General features: G+C 44.7%; 1 protein-coding gene across 1 annotated transcript in view; it reads right to left on the reverse strand.

Annotated features, from left to right (window-relative positions):
* Positions 1-11445, reverse strand: part of IP6K1 (inositol hexakisphosphate kinase 1) — a 58975-nt gene extending 47530 nt beyond the window's left edge. The window contains exon 1 of the mRNA XM_034658337.1: positions 11243-11445. The gene's annotated coding sequence lies outside the window, so the exon portion shown is untranslated. The remainder of the gene's footprint in view (positions 1-11242) is intronic.
* Positions 11446-12528: the final 1083 nt, after the last annotated feature.

Below are 12528 nucleotides of genomic sequence, written 5' to 3' on the forward strand. Positions count from 1 at the left end.
AGAAAAGAAAAGAAAAAAGAAAAGAGCAAAGCAAACAAAGCACAGGCTTCTCCACCTGGTTCTAGTATACTCCTCTCACCAGGCCCCTGACATCCAGTCAGCTCCCCTCAGTGCCTAGCCACTGTTGGGTGCCTGACTCGCACAATGCATCACGGTCAGCAGTACACAGTGGCCAGCAGCTTCCTCTGACACCTCACTCAAGTAGTTTTGTGGCAGAGTGCTTCCAGCAAGACTCCTCTCCATAAATTGCTTTCTCCAACATCCTAGAAGGTAGATTTTCAGCCAGTTCTAGAGGGCAGATTTCCAGCATGTTCTGCCAGTGCGGCACCACAATGACTTTCTCGGCCATCCAGTTAGGCAGAACCACCCACTTCTCCAAGATACGGATCTCAGCCCTGGGAAAGTGTCTTCCTTGAGCACTCTGTTATCAGCCCTGGGGTAACGGCTGCTCCCATATACACTATTCCTATATTACTTAGAGTTCACTCTACTTTTTACTAGCGAATCTCTCATTTCTCCAATCCCCCGTTATAGTTAACAATTCTTTATATTAAACTTTACCTTTTTGGAGGCACCTGGGTGGCTCAGTTGGTTAAGCATCCAACTCTCGGTTTCGGCTCAGGTCATGATCATAGGGTCCTGAAATCACTCCGCACTCAGCAGGGAGTCGGTTTCCTCCCACCCCCAGCTTGTGCAAGCACACATGCTCACTCTCTCTCAAATAAATAAATATTTAAACTTTACCTGTTCAAATTCCTATGTGGTTTTTGTCTCCCAAATGGACACTGACAGTTGTTTCAATGAGTTGAAAAGGCTAAGCAGCACAGACTGAAAGTGAGAAACTTTATTATCTACATAAAATTCACACAGCTCTGCTTTATTCACAATTCTACCGATAAAAACTAATACAACACTGTAAACAGCCAAGTTGCATGCTTAAGGGTCCAAGCAGCCCTGCTGGTACACTGTTTGGGAAGTTATTCAAGCTTAATAGTCAGCTCCCTGAGGCCAAAGTTAGCTTTCTTTGGAGACACTCATGAAATAGCTAACACAACCACATATTTTATAATACATCTTCCCAAACACAGTAGAAACTTCTTAGCATTCATTCTGTTTTATGCTAAAGAAATCACTTTAATTTTCACGCAGGATATAAAAAACCAAAACAGTCTATGCTCATCTTGTGCTTGCCTGAAGTATCTAGTGTGCTACTTGGCCCTGACCCATACAACATCCTCCAGCTGAGCAGAATCTTTTTTTTTTTTTTAAGATTTTATTTATTCATTTGAGAAAGAGAGAGAACAGAAGGGAGTAAGAGGGAAAAGCAGACTCCCCGCTGAGCAGGGACTCTGGGATCATGACCCAAGCAGAACGCAGAAGCTTAACTGACTGAGCCACCCAGGTGCCTGGAGCAGAATCTTTATACATAAGTTTCAAAATACTCTCCACTAAATCAAGTTTGTGACCAAACAGCAACTATAAAGTCTCCAAATCAATCAGGGACCATTAATATAAAATCTGCAAAGACCTTTTTAAAGTATTTAATCAAGTATATAAGTTGAGACCCTGTAAAACAAATATTGTACTAAGACAAACACAGTTCCTGTTGTCAGAAAACTGGAAGCGAGGATGGGGGGGGATCCTCCCCACACTCTAAAAAAAGCCTAAGATCCTACAGCTATCCCACCTGAGGAAAGCATGGTATCCTGGAAACCTTCACAATATTTTCAACTGTGGGAATATAATTGTGGAGGGTTTCAAATTCCCACAGAAACACTCTAGGTGCTAACAACCAGCATGAATACCCATGGTCAGGAGAAATCTTTCTCAGAACAGCATCTGAAAATGTTTCCAGAGTCAATAAATAAGAGAAAAAATCGGGTGCCTAGGTGGCTCAGTCAGTTAAACATCCAACTTTTAATTTCAGCTCAGGTCATGATCTCAGGGTTGTGAGATCAAGCCCCACATCAGGCTCTGCACTGGGCGTGGAGCCTGCTTAAGATTCTCTCTCTCCCTCTCCCTCTGACCCTCCTCCCCTCTAAAAAAAATAAAATTGAAATTAAAATAAATAAATAAAACTGAAAAACACAACATCTAAATCCTATAGCAGTTACTTGCCTTATAAATCTAACTTTAAGCCAAATCACAAGAGATGGTCTCTTACTCTCTCCCATTCTCTACCCTGGCAAGGGAACAAACCTGTTCACATCACCTCAACTACCAAAACAATTTATAATTCAGATACAAGGCCTCCATACGGCCCCACTGTTAGTTTTTTTTAAAGGAAAAACTGGAGTAACAACACACACACACACAATAACTGACATGGGAAGAAAGTACAGCAGCAAAGCAAGGCTGTCAGTGTACCAGAGCCATTCACATAGTCTTCGGTAGACACAGCAATCAGATGCACTGTAGGGACCAAAGGCTACAGCTACCAAAGGGCTCCAAGATGAGCAGAGAGAAGAAACAAAGTCCCCTGCCTGGCTTTTAAGACTTATTAGTCAAATGAAGAACTGCAGAATCAATTACCTGAACTTTTTCCTATGAAGGATTATATTTTAGTCTCAGGTTGCATGGAGACTAGAAATCTGACCTGCTCTGTTCAATGGGAATGACCCTAACAACAGTTTTATACTTGAAAAGATAAAATCTATAAAGGAAGTTGGTTTTGTTTTTATCACCCCTAAGAGCTTTTTCCTAAAAGTAACTCTTGAGGCTTTACAAGTGTTTTCTCATTCGCCCTCAGATTCTTTTTTTTTTTTTTAAAGATTTTATTTATTTATTCGACAGAGATAGAGACAGACAGTGAGAGAGGGAATACAAGTAGGGGGAGTGGGAGAGGAAGAAGCAGGCTCCCAGCAGAGGAGCCTGATGTGGGGCTCGATCCCATAATGCTGGGATCACGCCTTGAGCCAAAGGGAGACGCTTAACCGCTGTGCCACCGAGGCGCCCCAACACCCTCAGATTCTTGATAAGGATTTTTACCATAAAGAAGTTTTACAAACAGCTCCAACATGTAGACTTTCAGCAGCCCCCAAGAGCCCGTATTTCAATAAAGGTCACAGGACAGCAGTAAGGCTTGCTCAACAGCACAGATTACATTTTCCCAGGTAATGGAAGTAACTACTCACAGCCCTGCTTCCCAGTTATCATGCCAGGGTGCAAAGCTGCTTAAAAGGAAAGGAAAAGTTGTCTGCATTTGAAAGATAAGGAAACTAAAGCACAAATAAAATAAGCAGATGAAAGCTAAACCAGAAAAATGAAAAAGCTGTATCTAACCTACTTTATAACTGGTTCTGAATCGAAACATCTGTCTAAATTCACGACAAATACAAAATGCCATGTTACTTCTTCTTTAAAAAGAGCTGTTCATTCTAGAAAAACCTCAAGCTTCAAGAACTATTTTGTATATATAAAAAAAAATTACTACATGGAGGTTTATAGAGACTTTATTCGTAATTGCCAAAACTTGGAAGTAACCAAGATGTCCTTCAAAAGGTGAGTGGATAGGGGTGCCTGGGTGGTTCAGTCAGTTAAGCATCAGATCATGATCTCAGGGTCCTGAGATGGAGCCTGTGACGGGCTGGGCTTGAAGCCTGCTTAAGATTCTCTCCCTCCCTGGGGCACCTGGGTGGCTGTTGGTTAAGCGTCCGCTTTTAGCTCACGTCACGATCTTGGGGTCCTAGGATTGAGCCCCACATCCGGCTTCCCACTCAGTGGGGGCGGCTCTGCTTCTCCCTCTGCCTCCTTTTCCCTGCTCATGCTCTGTCTCTAATAAAGAAATAAAAATCTTAAAAAAAAAAAAAATTAAAGGGACGCAGCTCCATTAGAATCAATTTAATTCTTTTTTTTTTTAAGATTTTATTTATTTATTTGACAGAGAGAGACAGCCAGCGAGAGAGGGAACACAAGCAGGGGGGAGTGGGAGAGGAAGAAGCAGTCTTCCTGTGGGAGCCTGATGTGGGGCTCGATCCCAGAACTCCGGGATCACGCCCTGAGCCGAAGGCAGATGCTTAACGACTGAGCCACCTAGGCGCCCCAGAATCATTTAATTCTTAAAAAAAAAAAAAAAGAAGAAGAAGAAGAAGAAGAAGAAGAGCAAAGGGTCTTCGCCTCTGAGCACTGACCCCCTTGCGTTCTCCCCTCTTTCACAGCAAAGTTTGGAGTAATCTTTCATCCGTTGGTACCAGGATTGCTGGCCATTCCCAGCACCACACAACTCTGCAAATATGCTAAAACAAACAAACAAACAAACAAACAAACCAACAAACCTACTGGATTGTATGCTTTAAATAGGTATAAATTATACATCAATAAAGCTGATCAAAAAGGAAAAAAAAAGAATCAATTTAATTCTTTAAGAGATTTGGTAACTTTAAAAGAGAACTCTGATAACCAAGAAACTAGTCACTGACCATTGGCCCAAGAAGTCAATGGGGAAACAGAACGCAATACACCAAACAGAGCTATGAATAGGCAAAATGTGGAAATGACTTTTGATGGGGGACAGGGTGGATTTAAGGGATGCACACTCCTCACGAAAAGCACTGTGTACTGTTCCCAGAAATGAAAATCTAGAACCCTTAGCTAAGGCCCTCCAACTGGCCCTCTAACACTACACAAGGGAGATCATCAGACAAAGAAGCTTCAAACTTTAAAAAGTTACATGTGAATTAAAATTAATATTCGCACACAACTTTTCAAGGTAGCAAAATACATGCCACATGACTCACAGTCTGAAGAAGCAGTGTCTACTGTGGCAACTGGACCTAATACTTACAAAGGCAAAAATCACCGTGCCCAGGCTCCATAGAGAGATGAAGAATGAATTCTGTGAACCCTGTGAATGACCAAAAAACGTCCTGGCCTGCATCAATTAACAGAAATCCAGGGACGCCTGGGTGGCTCAGTCGGTTAAGCATCTGACTCTTGATTTTGGCTCAGGTCATGATCTCTGCGTCACGAAATCCAGCCCTGTGCCGAGCTCCTCGCTGGGCATGGAGCCTGCTTAAGATTCTCTCTCTCTCCCTCTCCTCCTCCCCACATTTGCATATGCACATGCTCTCCGTCCCCCCCCCCAAAAAAAGAAAGACATCCAGAAGCATGACAAGCACTGATGTAAGTTCTAAAGCAAACAGACCCCCTCCATTTGAAGCTTGTGTCCACTTGTAATAAAATAGTTCCTGGTTACTTCAACTTGCCACCTCAGTGGAGTATCATTAGTTCTTGACCCAGTATGGACAGATATGGAGGTCTGATAAAAGCAGAAAATGAAGCCTGGAGCTGAGAATGATGAGGGAGGAAAACAGCAAAACTGGGCCCTGGGGCCCATAGGACTGCTCTTTAACTTTTCCTGAAACAGGGTCCCTCTGATGCAGTCTGGGAGTCAGAGCCATTCTACTCGCAGATGTACACTGAAGAGAAATGAAGGTATGTACACACACAGACTTGTACAAGAACATCTCCTGCATCTCTATTCATAACAGTCCCAAACCGGAAACGACACACATGCTCATCAGCAAACGCTGAAGCCATGAAACAGAATACTACTCAGGAATAAAAAGGAACACGACAAAATGGATGAACCTCAAAAACAACATACTAAGGAAAAGAAGCCAGATAAAAAAGACTTCTCATTATTCTCAGAGTTCTATTCTATAAAGTCATTGCTAACACCAAGTTCGCAAATATCAAGCCACTACTCCTAGGGGAAATACACGGTTAGGTTTCTGTGAGTCTTTGGTCACATATTTGTCAACCAATCAATTCATAACCTTCCAGAGCTACATACATACAATATATAGCCCTGTATGTATGTTTCTGTTTAAAGACACTTTAACATACAGTAGTCCCCCCTTATCCATGGTTTTGCTTCACAGTTTCAGCTACCCAGAGTCAACCACAGTCCAGAAGCAGAGGGTCCTCCTCCTAAGATATGGTCAGAAGGTCAGTTAGCCTAACGCTACGTCACAATGCCTACATCATTCACCTCACTGCATCTTACCATGTAGGCATTTTATCATCTCACATCATCACAAGGGTGAGTACAATAAGATACTGTGAGAGACACAACATTCACATAACTTTTATTATAGCATATTGTTGTAACCGTTCTAATTTATTATTAGTTACTGTTAGTCTCTTTCTGTGCCTGATTTATAAATCAAACATTATTACAGGTATGTAGTATAAGAAGAAACACAGTATATATAGGGTTCAGTAACATCCCCAGTTTCAGGCACCCACTAGGGGTCCTGGAAAGTATCCCCTGTAGATAAGGGGGGACTACTGGATATTGTTGACACATTAACACTGCACTCTCGGCCAACAGTACTGTAATTCATGTCTGAAGAAAACTGTAATTCATGTCTGAAGAAAACTTATCTAATACATGTATTTCCTCCACAAGGGCATCACAACCTTCTCATGCTTAGGAAGATTAACAGCACTTCGGCACTACACTTGAGAGACATTTTAAACAGCAAAATTCCCAACAAAAAACACGAAAATATGAAAACCCATGGCACTACACAGACCATGAAAAGGACACTAGTTTACAGTATTAGAGACAAACAGGAAGGCAGAGAGTCACCTTGTTCCACTTCAGCTGGGAATGGACACAACAGGCAATTCAAATTTTTTGCCATTTCTGATCTGAAAAGGGTTTTCTTTTACCAGCGAAGTGGCTCAAATTATCTTAATTCATGGGGCGCCTGGGTGGCTCAGTCGTTAAGCATCTGCCTTCGGCTTAGGGCGTGATCCCGGTGTTCTGGGATCGAGCCCCACATCAGGCTCTTCTGCTGGGAGCCTGCTTCTTCCTCTCCCACTTCCCCTGCTTGTGTTCCCTCCCTAGCTGGCTGTCTCTCTCTCTGTCAAATAAATAAATAAAATCTTTAAAATAAAAAAACTTTTTTCTTAATTCATTGCCAAATTAAAAAATCAGGAAATTTCACATAAAAATTCAGATTTCTTGTTTTCTTAAAAAAAAAAAAAAAGGTCACAAGGGGCGCCTGGTCAGTGAAGCAGCTGCCTTCAGTTCAGGTCGGGATCTCAGAGTCCTGGGATGGAGCCCCAGGTTGGGCTCCCTGCTCAGGCAGGGAGTCTGCTTCTCCTCTCCCTCTGCCCCTCCCCCACAACTTGTGCTCTCCCTCTCTTGCTCACTCACTCTCAAATAAAAAAATAAAATCTTAAAAAAAGCACAAGATCTGGTAACACAACTGGCTGGAACTGAGCAACAGTGACCCTTTAGATAAGGCCTGTCCTTGCTAGCTCACCCCAGTCCCTACTGCTATGCAAGGCCCTTACACTCTGCTTCCCTAAATTTGTTGCCAGCTAGCCCATGATGTAAATGCATCATTTACCAACACAGATGTTTATATGATATATTGCTGACTACAAAAAGTACGAGTCAGGATGTATAGCATTATCTCATTTTTGTAAAAATTAAAGACAGAAGGAGGAAAAAAGTCTGGTTATACACTAAAACACAGGGAAGTTAAGGATGATCTTTTTTATTTCTTTTTGTTACTCACATATTACCTTTTTTTTAAACTAGTGAATATAATTACTTATATAAGCTGTTTTTTTATAAGCAGCTTTGAGTTATAATCATGCAATTCACCATTTACACAATTCCATGGCTTTGTATATTCACACATGTGCAACTATCACTACAATTTTAAACATACTCATCACCTCAAAAAGAAACCCCATAACCTTACTCTCTCATTCCCCTATGCTCTCATCCACCTCCAAGCCCTAACCAACCACTAATCTACTTATCTCTATAGATTTGCCTATTCTGGATATTTCATATAAACGGAATCACATAATATGTCATCTTTTGTGCCTGGCTTCCTTCATTTCACATGTTTTCCAAGTTCATCCATGTTGTGGTATGCATCAGTACTTCATTCTTTTTTACTGCTAAATAATATTTCATTGCATGTATATACGTTTTATTTATCCATTATCAACTGATAAGACAGCTGAGTTGTTTCCCCTTTGGCTACTATAAATAACACTGCTATAAACATTCACATACAGGTTTTTATGTGGACATGTTTTCACTTCTCTTGGGTAGGTAACTAGGAGTGGGATTTGTGGGTCATATGGTAACTCTATGTTTAACCATTTAAAGAACTGTCAAACTCTTTTCCAAATCCGAGCAAAAACACAGATCCACTGGCACAAATACACAAAATGCTGGACTCCTCCCCGACTGCACCATTTTACATTCACACCTTTCTCTGTGTATGAAGGCTCTGATTTCTCCACATCCTTACCAACACTTGTCATTACCTGACTTTTCAACTATAGAATAAGTCGTTCACAAGTGTTCATACAATCCTAACACACCCGGATTTTTATGTACTTCAAGCTGCTCTTATTCACGGACATCAAATTTTAGACTTGAAAAGAGTCCAGTCGGGGTGCCTGGGTGGCTCAGTCCATTAAGCGTCTGCCTTCGGCTCAGGTAATGATCCCAGGGTCCTGGGATCAAGTCCTACATTTGAGCTTGGAGCCTGCTTCTCCCTCTCCCTCTGCCGCTCCCCCAGCTTGTGCACTCTCTCCTCTGGCAAATAAATAAATAAAATATTTACCAAAAAAAAAAAAAAAAGAAAGAAAAGAAAGAAAAGAAAAAGAAGAGTCCAGTCCTAGACCTACTCACCTAGATTGCCCACCTTCTGTAAAATGAAGGGGCAGAAGTAAATGATCCAAACCCCCACCCACAAACGAAACTTTTACAGAAGAGATGAGCAGCAAATTTTCTAAGCACTCTACAAAGTCCCTAACAGGGATCCAGCCCTCAAGTGAACATGTTTTCCCACCAAACTCATTTGCAATGCCTCCTACATAAATGCAACTTAAAACCACAGCAGCAAATGACAGTCTTGATCTATCACTTTTCGTAAAAGAACCAAGATATCTTAGGTTGTCCCACTCAGAATTCTCAAATCCTGCTGTAACAGGGGAGGAGAAATAAAATCTAACTTAAAATCGGGCAAAAGCACAGATTCAGTGGCACAAACACACAAAATCCCCGACTGCTCCCTTGCCCCAAGCCAGAGATGAAGTGTACTGTGCAGCGTTTCCCCACCATCTCAGGGAAGCACTGGGAGGGGGGCAAGCAGCAAATAAAACTGACACATTTACAGCAGCCCAAGGAGGCGGTGAGACCAAGATCTAACCAAGAAGAATGTCTAAGAATCTCGGCACCCAGTGCTATGTTCACCCAATGCATGTTTTCCAAGAATCAATACTGGATCTTAGCCAGGAAGGGGATGGACCGCACAGCCCCTTCCGAAATGCAGAATTACTTTCTGTTTTCAGGCTTTGGTTCTGCACTTTGAGCAAGTTCTGCCTCTGTCCTGCAGCACCGAGGCAGGGTAGGAGATGGAGATTCATGGCCACCAAATCCCCACTTCTACGTGTTTATTCTGTTCATTTCCCTGTTTAAATACAGAAGGTGTTTTCAACTCAGACAAATTTAACACTCTTGCAAACATCTAGTTCTCATCTACTACATGCAGGTGCAAGACATAAAAATACAGTCTCTACAGGACAGGGGTTAGGTCTTAGCAGAAGAAACAAAAAAAAAATATTCTCAAAAGAGCAAAGACTATTTTGTTTTCTGTATAAGGGCAATAATGCTATTGCAGGTCGGAGTACCCCCAGGGGCTGGAATGTCTGGGGACTGTTTCATAAAGAGGACCTGAGCTGGATTCCGGAGAAAGGAGAAGTAGAGATGAAGAACTGGTATCCCAAAGAAGAGCAAAAGCCACTGCACTCGGCTGGCAAGAGAACTGTGTAGGGAAATATCGTGTATGGAATGTCTAGCAAATCATATGGTTAATGGGGATTACGATAAGCCCTGGAGAGATGCGCTGGGGCCAGCTAGGCAGCAGCACCTTGAATGCCAGGTTAGGACATCAGATCTCATCCCTTAAGCCTGCAGCAGTTTCTGACTTCAGTGTGGGGTCTCCAGTCTCTCCAAGTGTATCTCTTGCTCATAATAATTAAAAGTGCTGACATTTACAGGTGAATTACATAAATACAAGGAAGAGTCTTTGTGTTCTCACAAGACCACAGCAACAGGCCGCCAGCCTCCTCTGGTTTCAGCATCTTCTCCAAAAGCATCTCCTGATCAAGGAGCTGGTTTCTTTCAAAATTAAACATTCAGAGATGACAGGATCCTGACACAAGGGCACAAAGTATTGTTTGACTTAAGCCAACTCACTCAGGCTTTTTGTATGACAACACACAAGGAGTCTGTGCAGAAGAGCCAAGGGACCACAGGGAAAGAGTAACGTGTTCTGGAGCATTCAGAACTCCTCCTAGACTTGTACACCTTGTCCATGGTCTCTAACCCTCCCAACCCAGGAAGGGGACCTGATGGTCTGTTTTCATTGGGCAAGACACCTTTAGTCCCTAAAAGTTAATTTGACAGTTCCATAGTATCCACAACGACAAAAATAAGTTTCTTTTTCTGATTCTAACACAGTCCTACATTTCCTTTGTCTCCTGATGACACTGGCAGAATATCTACCTCTTTAGGAGATAAAACCAAGTCATCACCATAATATTCACTTTCTTCTGGAGTAAAAAGACGACCTTACCACAAGTCCAAAAAATGGTCAGAAACCAAAGAAATTATGTTCCAAAATAAAACTCGGGCATCAGGGACATTTAAGCAGGCTCTTCAGGAAGAAGCAAACACTGAGCTCCGAGGAGTACAGGAGGCAGGCGCTGGGCAGAGCCTTAGCCCTGCCAGAATCACAGGGCCGTGACACTGGCCTGCCTGGGTTCGTGGGGGCTTTAGCCTGTTTCGTTCAGTCTTAGTTTTCAACTAAGTGAAAAACACTCGCAGGAACCACATCTAAGAAAGAAGGAGGTGTGTATTTCTCACTTGGGAGCAACAGAAAACTCCCGAGAGCATCAGGCTGGCAATGGACACGTTTCAGTGGCGCGGGTCAGAGGAGATAATTTCCCGCTACCCCGCCGGCCGGCCTTTGGGCACAAGACTCAGACCTCTCCCCACGGTCGTCCACCGGCCTCGGCGCTGGCATCTGGGAGGCTCCACGGACGGCGGGTCAGGCCGCTCGAGCGATGTGTGAGCGATGTGTGAGCGATGCTTGGCGGATGCCCCGGCCCCGCGCGCGCCCGCTTCCAACCCCGCGCCCGCCGCCGCCCGCCCCGCCGGCGTCGCCGGTCTTTGGGCCCGGCTCCTGTCACTCACCGGCCCGGCCCGGGCAGCGGGCGCCCACGGCTCCCCACGGGAGCTGGGCCCCCCGGGCCTCCAGGTTTCGGCCCGCCCCCGGCAGGCAGCGCAGGTGGATGAGCCCCGCAGCAGCGGCCCCTCACCGGCCGCTCGGTCCAGCTCCCGGCGCTGCCCACTGGGTACGGATCAACAACAAGATGGCGGCCAGCCGAGGGGGCGGGGGCCGGGCGTCATAGTAACCAGGACGGCAAAGAACCCGCCCCAGCTGAGGATATCTCCAATCAACAGCCTCTTCGTCCGACGCTTAAGGGAGTACTGCCCGCTGACAGGTCAGCTGGATTGTCAGTCAGAGCCTGCCTCTCAAGGCCCTTGCCGAACTCCTCAGGACGTGACTGTGACGGCGAGGGCTGGCGCATGCGCGCTGTTCGCAGAATTGCTGGCGGCAGAGCTTTTGCTGGCGACTCTGAGGCTATACTGCCCTTGGCGTTTTCGCGTGTGTAGCCTTTTTGTGGGCCCGACAGCGTCTTCTCACAGACGCGCACACACGTAGGGAATGCCTGCTGTGTGCTATACGCTTTTTTTTGGTCACCCACCTTGAAGGGCGGGCTTGTTGTCTAGGCTCACTGGTGAGGAAACTGAGGCGCAGAGGGGGAGGCCTGGCCAAGGTCACGCCGCCTCTGGAAATGGAGGCACCTGCTCTCCTACCTCCTCCTACTGATTTCAAAGCATAATTCCCCCTTCCCAACGGCTTCCCCAGCTTTGCCTCTCTTCAGTGGCGAGTTGCAGCCATGTGTGCTAACTCCAAGCAGTCCCTGGCCCATTGCCCACGTTTATCCTCTGCCTTGAGTTCAGTGCCCAGCACAAGCCCTGGCACACAACAGAAACTCCTCTTCCTGCCTTAGAGCATCTTGTCTTGAGTACGTGACACTGATTTTGCCCTGGACTGTCATGCTCTATCTCAGAGGCTGACTGTGAGTCCTAGGAAAATGGTTATCCCTTGTTCCCCATACAGAACACCTAACCCTGGCCTTGGTTTCAGGGTTAGGCGCTCAAATGCAATCACACAGCCTGGAACCACATCAAGGGCCAGAACTAGCTAGTTATATGACTTTTGAGCCTTAGTTGCCCCATCTATAAAACAAAGATAACAAGGGAGCCCTTACACCAGGGTGAGCACTCAGGAAAGTCTGCCTGTAACCACTTCCAGTAACAGCCTGCTACCGGGTTGCTGTCCCTAGGGCCACCTATAACACCCTCAGTTTTTGAAGCATGTGTTTCCTACAGAAGGCACTCGGCTTCTTCCC

Source organism: Ailuropoda melanoleuca, chromosome 4 (genome assembly GCF_002007445.2).
Source record: "Ailuropoda melanoleuca isolate Jingjing chromosome 4, ASM200744v2, whole genome shotgun sequence".
NCBI classification, from domain to species: Eukaryota; Metazoa; Chordata; class Mammalia; order Carnivora; family Ursidae; genus Ailuropoda; species Ailuropoda melanoleuca.